This window comes from Lolium rigidum, chromosome 2, assembly GCF_022539505.1.
Source record: "Lolium rigidum isolate FL_2022 chromosome 2, APGP_CSIRO_Lrig_0.1, whole genome shotgun sequence".
NCBI lineage: Eukaryota > Viridiplantae > Streptophyta > Magnoliopsida > Poales > Poaceae > Lolium > Lolium rigidum.
The window spans coordinates 154,670,792-154,680,950 of NC_061509.1; the positions used below are offsets into that span (position 1 = coordinate 154,670,792).

The window sequence follows — 10,159 nt, forward strand, 5'->3', positions numbered from 1 at the left end:
TAAATGTGTAATTTTCTAATAATTACCTTTAAAATAATACCTATCTAACTTGTTAGTGAAGTATGGCATAAATTTCTCATCGAGTAAGACAATTTTTTAGTTGTACTGCTTAGACTTCCGCTTATGCCCTAGGAAGAGGCATTTATCCATTACCTAGTTCCTAATCGTACTTAAATGTTGCCTAGGCGTCGCCTTGTCTAACAGAGCCAAGGTCTAAGGGTGTGAATAACTGAAACAGCTCGAAGCGTGGAACCGGCCAGTGATTCCGCAGTTTATTTTCTTCCACATCCAATCCAAACTTCGCAGCAAGTACATGTTGGCCGTGGGAAAGCTGGGTTCACGAAGATTAACCTTGGCGAGACTTTCCGATCTCTACCACTTCCTCCGATCTACTACTCCCGCTGATTTTGTACTAAATTAGCGACACTTATTAGGATCGGAGGGAGTAACAAACATGTGGCAGACTTGTTAGAGCTTCCCCCGGATTTGAGATTGCCGATTTGCATGACCATGGATTGGATGGGGCTGCACCCAAGGATTGCTTTCCATGTCTCTTCAAGCATATCATTCGAAGGAGCTGTGGAATACAACAGTTGGATTGCTCAAGCCTCTGCCAGGCGAGGCGATTGAGTGCTCTTGGAGCATATTCAGTCATTCACCTGTGGGCTTTCCTTCCTGTTGCCCCCTTCAGCTTTGGCCAAGACCCAGTCGTATGGAAATGGACGGTAGACATCAAGTACTCGACAAGTAGTGCATATCAGATTCAGTTCTACATATCAAACCTCATTGATCTACATATAAAACCTCATCGATCTGATTTTGGCCACTCTGAAGCTGCATGGGTTGCCATCGAGGGTCATTGCCTTACTTCAGATAAGCCGGCTCAAGGTGGCATACTTCAGCAACCCCGTTTGCTTGCTCCGTCATTGCCAACCTAATAGATGCTACACCTCTTTGTTGCTTCCTGCGGTTTCCAGGTATGGCAGCTGGTGCTGAACCACCTGAGCTGCTGGGCACGCCTCTATCCTGGTGGGAACACTGCCCTGGTCGGCCAAACTCAAAGAAAAAGGAACACCATAACGATCCTAGTCTGGTCGATAATACTGAATCAGAGAAACGATCTCACTCATGCTATGCTTGCCATGCTAATTAATATTTAATCCCCGCTCAAAAAAAAAAAAAAATTAATATTTAATCTTGCTGGTAGAAAAACAGCTTGAATCTTATAATTGTGTGTCGGGATTTTGATTTCGCTTAATTTGAATAAGTTGCATTGCACCATCCTTGCCATGCTATGCATACCATATTTTGATCATATTGGTTCTTTCTCCATAGTAATATGATTTGCATCCGTTATGTGTTTCAACTTTCAACATTTGCTTCTTCCCGGATATGATTACGATGTGGTGATGTGTGGCGTGAGTCTAATGAGGTGTTAAATGAGTTTCTCCAAAAAATAATGAGGTGTTAAATGGTTAATCATAAAAGATTGTAAAAGTACTATTTTATAATCAATAAAGCTCACGGTTTCCCTCAAAAAATATTGAATTAGAGGAACGATCTCACTTTCTGCAAGGTGGCTCATCATGCCCCTGGCCTCTTTCCAACCGATCAAAGATGACATCACCTCGTGGAAATCTGTGGGCCTTAAGGGGATGGTTTCTATAATCTGCCAATGTTTAGCTCATTCTACCCTGATCAGTGATGCGTGCTAACTCTTCTAAATCGAAGGCCTCTAAAGTCTCTTGGACGAGTCAGTTTACATCCACCTTAATTACTACCTGATGTTTTCTTTCCTCTTTCCTTAGTCTTAGTTCTTTCATTTCGAGCATCCTTTTGATGCCCTCTTTTCTTTTGCACTCTCCTTGCTCAATCTGATGAAAGTGACTGACTGCATTTGTAAAAAAAAACTAGTAACTGATAATGGGAATTTAACAAGCAAGCAAATTCGTGTTACCGGAGTTCAGTATTATAACAGAAATGCAGACAACAACACCATCCGCAGGTTCATAAAGAGATCTTATTATAGTGCAGTACAACAAGTTCAGATTCAGAGAATCAGGGCCATCCCTTAGGACGGGAAGGGATTCTAAATTCAGTTTGAATTCCCTTTCTATCAAGAGGGATTGGACTAATCGGTAATCACTGAAAAGTCAAACAAAACAAAACAATCCATCCCTCTGCTGTTGCAGGTTTAGGGACAGGCTACAAGCCTTCAGAAAACAAAACATCCTTCGAGCATCTCGGTAAGTCGATACAACAACATTTCGTTAGCATTTATCTGGTACAGACAGGGTCTCCCATCACTCTCCTCTTGCAGATGCATACCTATGGATTTTTCTTCACCATGGGGTTTACGGCTCTCTACCCTGCGTGGAGAAGGAAACAACATCAATGCAAGTTGTAACTGGTACAATACACATCTAGAAAAAGATAACACTTTATGGTAAACTAGTGTAATTGTGAAAACAAGGATAAGCACTCCTCTAAGAACCACAAACTTCAGTTACAAAACAAAAATGACGTAGCTGAGAAGCTTCAGACAGCAGAAAACAGGAACATGGAAATAGGTACAACTTCACACATCCTTCCCTACAGTTCACTATAGAGTATGGAGCATCAAATATTATGACTGGTTCCTAGCAGTTTATCCCACCCTCAACATTTAAACTACAGAAATTCGTCTCATATGGCCTTTATTGCTTCCCAGCCATATATTCATCTCACAATGAGTAACAAGCCCAGGCTAACAATTTTAGTTTAGTACCTTGCAAATGATTTCAGTTATTTTGTATAAGAATACATATGTTCAGATACTAATGGAACATATTTTGAGACTATGACGCCTACTTGTCCACAAATAACACAAAAAAGATTAGTACCAGGAACAAAGAAGGAAATTACCAACATTCTGATGTCAGAAGCTTTCTTACCAGAGATCTATCTGTTTGACAGTCACTGCGACGGGAGAATATTCACAAACATCTCTTTCAGATTTTCATCTTCAGTCATATGTTCCAAAATACTGTCATTGAAAATAGATTCTGGTGACTCGTTGGACTGTGCAGGCAGCTGTGACTCATTTGAAAACAGCAGCTTGGACATGTGGTCTTTTTTAGCTTGTCTGTCATACTTGCTCTTCTCTTGTGTTCCTTCTGTGATTAGGTTGTACGTATGGACAATCTTCTGTTGGCCGATTCTATATGCTCGGCCAATTGCCTGCCTTCCGACGGAAGGATTCCACACAACATCAAGGAGCACCACACGTGATGCCCCAATAAGCTGTATGCCTTCACCACAGGCTTTTGTGCTGGCGAGCATTACCTTGGCATCGCTGTTCATGTCATTGAAGGCCGTCATCAAGGATTGGCGAGTTTCAACCCTGACATCTCCAGTCATCAGCATGATATCCTTGTCTCTAGTCCAATTGAACTCCATGCTCAGCTGTTCCATGATTAGGTTCAATGGTTCAAGATACTGGCTGAACACAAGCACTCGCTCTTTTGAACGACGACATCGACGCACCATCTCGTAAACGAATCTCGCCTTGACTCCTTCAGATGGCATCAGCCGTATCCTCTCCGGTGAAGGCTCGTCCACAATAGATGCTATTTCGTCTGGCAAATTGCTCATGCTAGTGAGTAGGGATGGATGTACAGACGCAAGAGATATCTTGTGTTCAAGCCAGAAAGCGCTTTTTGTCTTAACCTTCTCGATCATTTCGATGATTTTCTTCTGCATAGGAAGAGGATTCAGAATCACAACAGATTCTCTCAAGCCTGGAAGGGATTTATTAAGTATGTCACCATTATGGATGTGCACAAAACGCTCCAACTTTGGTCGGATCTCATTAATCCTTTTAACCGTGACGTTGTTTACTGTCAAAGAATTCCAGAAACTCGGATCAACATCATCAGCTCGTAGCAGGCTAAAGATGTTGTGAAGCTCATCAAAGTTGTTTTGAAACGGAGTCCCTGATAGAACAATTCTCTTTCGAGTACGAACTTGATCAAGAGCTTTATAAATCAAACTATCCTTATTCCTCGGTATGTGTCCCTCATCAAGGACCAGCAGGTCAGGCCTTTCAAGAAACAGCTTCCTCATCTTGCCACTGCCTCCTTCTTTGGTGAGGTTCGTGAACAGCGTGTAACTGAGACCTATCACGCTGTTACCCTCAGACCACGATAGCAACTTCAGGTTTCGACTGAATTTCCTGCCCAACAGCTTCCGGGTGAGATCTTCATCATCTGCGGCCAGTCTTTCGATGGTCTTGTCTCCTCCATTCCGCTGGATACGGGGAGAATTAAGCACATGAAATTGGACCTTGGAATTCCATTTTTTGAACTCCTGTTCCCATGTGGCCAGCATCCCCTTGGGAGCAAGGATCACCGGGCAACACCGCGGGAAAAGCTCGAGGTAAGATTGGACAAATGTGATTGCTAACCTGGTCTTCCCCGTCCCTGGTGCGTGAGAGACCACACAGCCACTTAGATCAGTTCTCAGTTTCTTCACCTGTTCAATGTCAGTGCCCCCTGCCAGTTTGGTCCACATAAATTCAAAGCCTTCCCTCTGGTGTGGGAACATGTTTTCCCGGGCCCCAGGAATGAGATCCCAGACCGGGCCACTTTTATGACTACTACTGCCAATGCTGATGCATTCTCCTTCAAAACCATTTGATGCTAGCATATCATTGTATTTTTTGAGATGCATTTCCAGCTGACGGTCTAGCTCGCGGTCTTCTCTCGGATCCCTTTCCTCTGACCAGTTCCCCTATTGAGTAAGAAAAGGAGAGGAAAGCATGTATCCATGTTATCTAGTGAAGTCTAAGCAGGTATTTCGGGAAAAACAAAATACGTGTTGGAAGGAACATCGGCTTACCACAAGGGGCAATACATGTCTGATTTCAGTCTGGACGTAGCCGCAGCACCTGCACAGAATTCCAATCTGGTCGTCCTGAAAGAAATCATGCTCCTTCCCTTCTTTGCATAAAGGTTCTTTCTTCGTAGGAATTCCTTGTACATTGCTCCCTTCGCCCTGAAAACCACAATGCAAGGAGTTTCTTTTATATCTGTTGTTTTTCTGCATGGGAGTAATTTTTACATCTAAATTGTTAACTGGCAGCTAACCACAAATGCAAAAGTGTACACGATTAGAGAATAAAATTTGTAAAACATGAAACATGTTTGCATTTTAAATGTGAGAGGAAAGCAATGGCAACTCCGACATGAAGAAGGCTTTTGTGCATCAAGCTATCCCTGAAGATGTACTATTCTTAAATAATAAACCAGCTTCTATAGAATAAAAATAAGGAAATCCCCCAATTGCCAAAAAGATGTTGCATCACAGAAAACCAATTCATTACACACCCACCAATTGATAAAAAGGGGCAAAACGTATTATCACCAGAGCCAGAAAAAATTACACTAGTACGGTTACTGACTAATAACAAAAATGTTTAATTGAAGTGTTAATCCAAAGTTCTCGCACCCACATCTGTTTATAGAAAAACTTTGCAGCAAAGTTATCTTTCACGTAATGTTTTGGCTATCTCTGTGTAATCCAACTTTGAAAATCTTGAAGATTATTTTCTGTTTATTTGCTTGTGGTCAAGAAAAATGTTTTCGTGTGACACACCTTTCGGTGCGTGTTTGAAAAAATATAATATTTGCATGGCAATTTGGTTTCAGCACAGGTGGTGGATTAACTATTGTAAAACTCAATATTGTTAGCCATTCCAATGTGTAACTTCTGAAATATCTAGGTTTGCAGGACAATGCCTAATGGGACGAAAAATGTGTTTGTCCCATGCTCGGGAGATCCAGTGTATGCTTGTGCCTTTGGATTCACCCTTTACCTTACATTGAGATTTGTGCTGCCAGGTATCATTCAGTTTCATTAAGTTTCAAAAATCTGAAACAAATTTGCACGCAGGAAAACTTAATGGTCTCGTGCACTGGAGGTCCCATTCCCGGAACAGACAGCACTCTCCTAATGAGACAGGTAACTGTATTACCATAGGAAGGATGTCCCATGTTCAGCTTGTTTCGACAACCCACAAAAATTGTTTCAGTTCCCAGGTTTTAAAAAGGGCACATGTCAGCGGAATGGTACACATTATTTGATGAAACTCCAACTACATATGCAGTGAGAAAACGTTGGCTATACTTTGTTAGGTAGGCTCTCCAGCGATTTATTCACGCGGATAGCACCCCATTTAGTCCGAATGCATCACCTGCGATTCGATCCCGGGTGGGCGAGCTCAACATCCCGAGCTCAAGCCACCAAACCAGCGCTTAGTTCTCCGTACACAGTGACAGTGTTTCTTTAAATGGAACCTTCCAATTGGAAAGTTGTATGAACTTTCTAAATCTGCCATGTTTTGGGCTAAAGAAGCACAGTTAAAGCATACTAACAAATTTCTGGGGTGCATTCATACATTGATAGTATGAAGCAGGAACACAAGGGGACAAATATTTATGTTAGTTGTATTTATAGAGACATAGATAATACCTCTGTTAGAAAAAAAGCCTGCAAATTACTGGATGGAATAAAGTTAGAAGGAATTGATAGATCAGATTCACAAATAGAGCAATTAACCTGAAAGAACTCTTGTCAAACTAAACTGCAGATAAACTTTTATGTGCTATTCCCAGAAATAGAGTGCATGGTTAGGAATAGGTTCAGGAGCTATCATACATTAAAGAAGGAGCAACACAATCACATAACTGGAGCCAATACATTATAAACAAAAGTTCAATTAGAACGGCATTACCATAAGCAGAGAGTGAGGTACCTTCTCAGCGTAGACGGTCTCCAAGCAAAAATCCAGTTCTCCCCACAGGTCTTCCATGTACATTTCATGCTCCGATTTCTCTTTAACTTCCTTTTCTTCGTCTCCGAACGAGAACACCAGCGGATACCTGTCGTCCCAGCCCTGCTGTGCCTGTGCGGGATCAGAGCCGTTAGGATGCTTCTCTATTTCGTCAAATATGGAGTTGAACAGATCATCGTAGGCCTTCTTCTCCCGCTTCCCCTTCTGAGGAAGCAAGGCGCTGTTCTTGAAGGAAACATCGCCGTGCTGCTGCAGATTGCCCCTGTCCGCGGGGTTTCCTGCATTTGCATTTGCAGCGTAGTAGCTAACGCGCCCTGGGTTAGAAGAACCCGCGTAATCTTTGCGGCCGTCCTTGGCAGTCTGCTGCTGCCGGTAGGGCGCGCCGCCGCCGCCGTTCGTGGGCCTGCTTGAACTCGGCCCCTTCTTGGCGTTCCTTGCGAATGTTCTGTCAGGCTCAGAGTCATCACTACTGTCCTCTGAACCAGAGCCATCGCTGTCGAAGAACTGTTGCCGGCGCCGTCTCTTCTTTGCGGGCGCTCTGTCGTCGTCGTCCTCGAACGCCCAATCGGATGGCTGCGCCTGCGCAGGAGGCGGCGCCTCTTCCTCGGGCTCGGGCTCGGACTCCGAGACGTCGATGCAGTACGGCTTGCTGAAAGTCCCTCGGGTGAGCAATTTCTTGTCCGAGCATCTCCGCTGTGATCGCGTCCGCTTCCTCATACCCTCGCCGGTAGAGCTGGTGTCCGCCTTTTCGATCAGATACAGTCCCTCGAAGTTCTTCTTGCGAACGGGCGGCGTGCCGTCGCCGCCCGGTCTGGCACTCCCACCGGCATTGGCATTGCTGCTAGGCGTGCCACGCACTTCTTCCCCTGCCTCGTTAGATTCTTCTTGTTCTTGTTCTTCCTCTTCTTCTGTCCGCTCCTCCTCCTCCTCCTCCTCCTCCTCCTCCTCCTCTGGCTCTGTTGTGTCCTCTTCGTCAACACCAGCATAGCTCTCATCCTGAATGCCGTTACCGTCCTCCCCCTCGATGGATTTGTACATCTCCTCGCTATCAGCATTATCGTCCAGCTTGTTCTTCCCCTTCACCACATCATCCTCCTCCTCGTTATCCCGGGGTCTCCTATTGTCATCTGAACTGACTTCTTCCATCTCATCGCTGTCATCATTATAGTCCACCTTGTTCTTCCCCTTCACCACATCCTCATCCTCCTCGTTATCTCGGGGTCTCCTACTGTCATCTGAACCAACCTCTTCCATCTCATCGCTGTCACGATTATCATCCACCTTCTTCTTCCCCTTCACCACATCCTCCTCCTCGTTATCCCGGGGTCTCCTACTGTCATCATCTGAACTGACCTCTTCCATCTCATCGCTGACACCCTTATCATCCACCTGGTTCTTCCCCTTCCCCTTCACCATATCCTCCTCCTCCTCCTCGTTATCCCGAGGTCTCCTACTATCATCTGAACTGGCCTCTTCCATCTCATCACTGTCATCATTATCATCTACCTTTTTCTTCCCCTTCACCACATCCTCCTCCTCCTCCTCGTTATCCCGGGGTCTCCTACTGTCATCATCTGAACTGACCTCTTCCATCTCATCGCCATCCCCACTGTGGTCAGAAACCAGAGGTGCACGATACTTTGCAGCAGGGGCCCCCTTTCCCCGGCCGCCGTTCCGAGTCCTTGACGATACACCAGCGCCGACATGCCTCCCCGGCGCAGAACCACGCCAGTCCCGTGAACGAGTTCTTGATGCGACGACTGTGCCGGCCTGCCCACCGTCATGCCGACCCCTGTGGCCGTGTCTCATGCGCCCAGCACTTTTCGCCCTCTTGCCCGGTGAACAAATAGACCGATCCGAGTAACGAAGCCGACGACGGCCGATTGCCCCCTGACCCTTACTATTCCCCTGCTTCAGCGAGCTTCCGCGCTCGGCGCGCCCGCCCGCCCTGTGCGGCTTGGATCTTCTGACCGGGGACTCCCGTCTCCGCTTCTTGGCCTTCCGGGAGCCGCCGGGCGCGGAGGCCGCCGCCCTTTTGCGGCCTCTCGCAGGTGGACCATCCGAATCGCCGCCCGAATATTCGAGCGGCTCCTTCTTGACGCCGACGGGCGCGGCTGCTCTCTCCGAGCGCTCGATGCGAACTTCGTATTCTTCGTCGTCATCGTCGAGTTCGATGACCTCGGGCTCCCTGGCGCCGGCGCCGGCGCGGGCCGCGGCCGGGGAGGACGGCGCGAGCGAGTTTCGCCTCGGTGGCGGCGACCGCGACGCCGCGTGGCCACCGCCCGAGGAACCCTCCCGACCGCGTGCCGAACCGCCGAAACGGTCCTCCGGAGCGCGCCGTCCGGCTCGACCGCCCATGCCGACCACCGAGCGCGACTCCAGATGGCGGCCGTGACCGCCGCTGCGATCGTCGTCGTCGTCGTCGTGGATGAGGAAGATATCGCGGGGCTTCGACCCTACCTCCACGACCGGCGGCGGCTTGGGCATTGCGGTGGAAGGCGGAGGAGGCGGGCGGCGGTGCGGGTTCTGGAGTGGGGGTTTTTGGCTCTCGGTTTCCGAGCAGGAAAGCTGGGCGCGCGTAGATTAGGAAACTTTTCTTTGGCTCTCCGAATAGGAAGAAGGGGGGCCCGCTTGTCATTGGAATTGACGGTATGTATTCTGTCCCGGCAGGAGTAATTTCCTTCTATTAATGCTGGAGAACGAAACGTCTAGAACCTGGGCGATCAGGGACGCCCCCAATGAACAGTGGGTCCGAAATACCGTGGGCCCACTGGTTAGTGTTTCAAAGGGTTGGTAAACATGTATTCTGCTAAGTTTCTACGGTGCCCGGAGAAAAGAGTTATACTGAAGCCTACTCCACTAAATATCGCATTAAAAAGCCATATCTTGCGATAGGCTGTCGCGCCCTGCTGCGGCGTTCATTGTCCAGCAAATATTCTTAGGCAGGGGATTAATTTCACTGCAATTAATGGGCAGAATTCTCCAGCCTACAATTTTCCTTTACATGGAAAGAAACGCGTAATTCTAAGAAATTCTATGCAGGCTCGATTTTTTTTTACTTGTTGCAAACCATGAAAGATGATACGATTGTGCAAACTTGCGTTGGTTTTATTTTGAACTTTGTTCGGATCCGTTGTTGGGTTGCACTCGGATTGAAAACAAACCATGAAACAAGGAAATGCCATATATATCATCAAAAAGAAGGAAATAATACCACATATGAGGACAAGCAGGGCTTACCAATGCCCTCCATAGAGGCATGGAGCTTGAGTGGCGGCTCGGGGTGGTAGGGATGGGGTGTGGGCACGACGCACGGGAGCTCGAGGA

General features: G+C 46.8%; 1 pseudogene; it reads right to left on the minus strand.

Annotated features, from left to right (window-relative positions):
- Nucleotides 1–2,047: 2,047 nt before the first annotated feature.
- Nucleotides 2,048–9,319, minus strand: LOC124690240 (annotated as a pseudogene).
- Nucleotides 9,320–10,159: the final 840 nt, after the last annotated feature.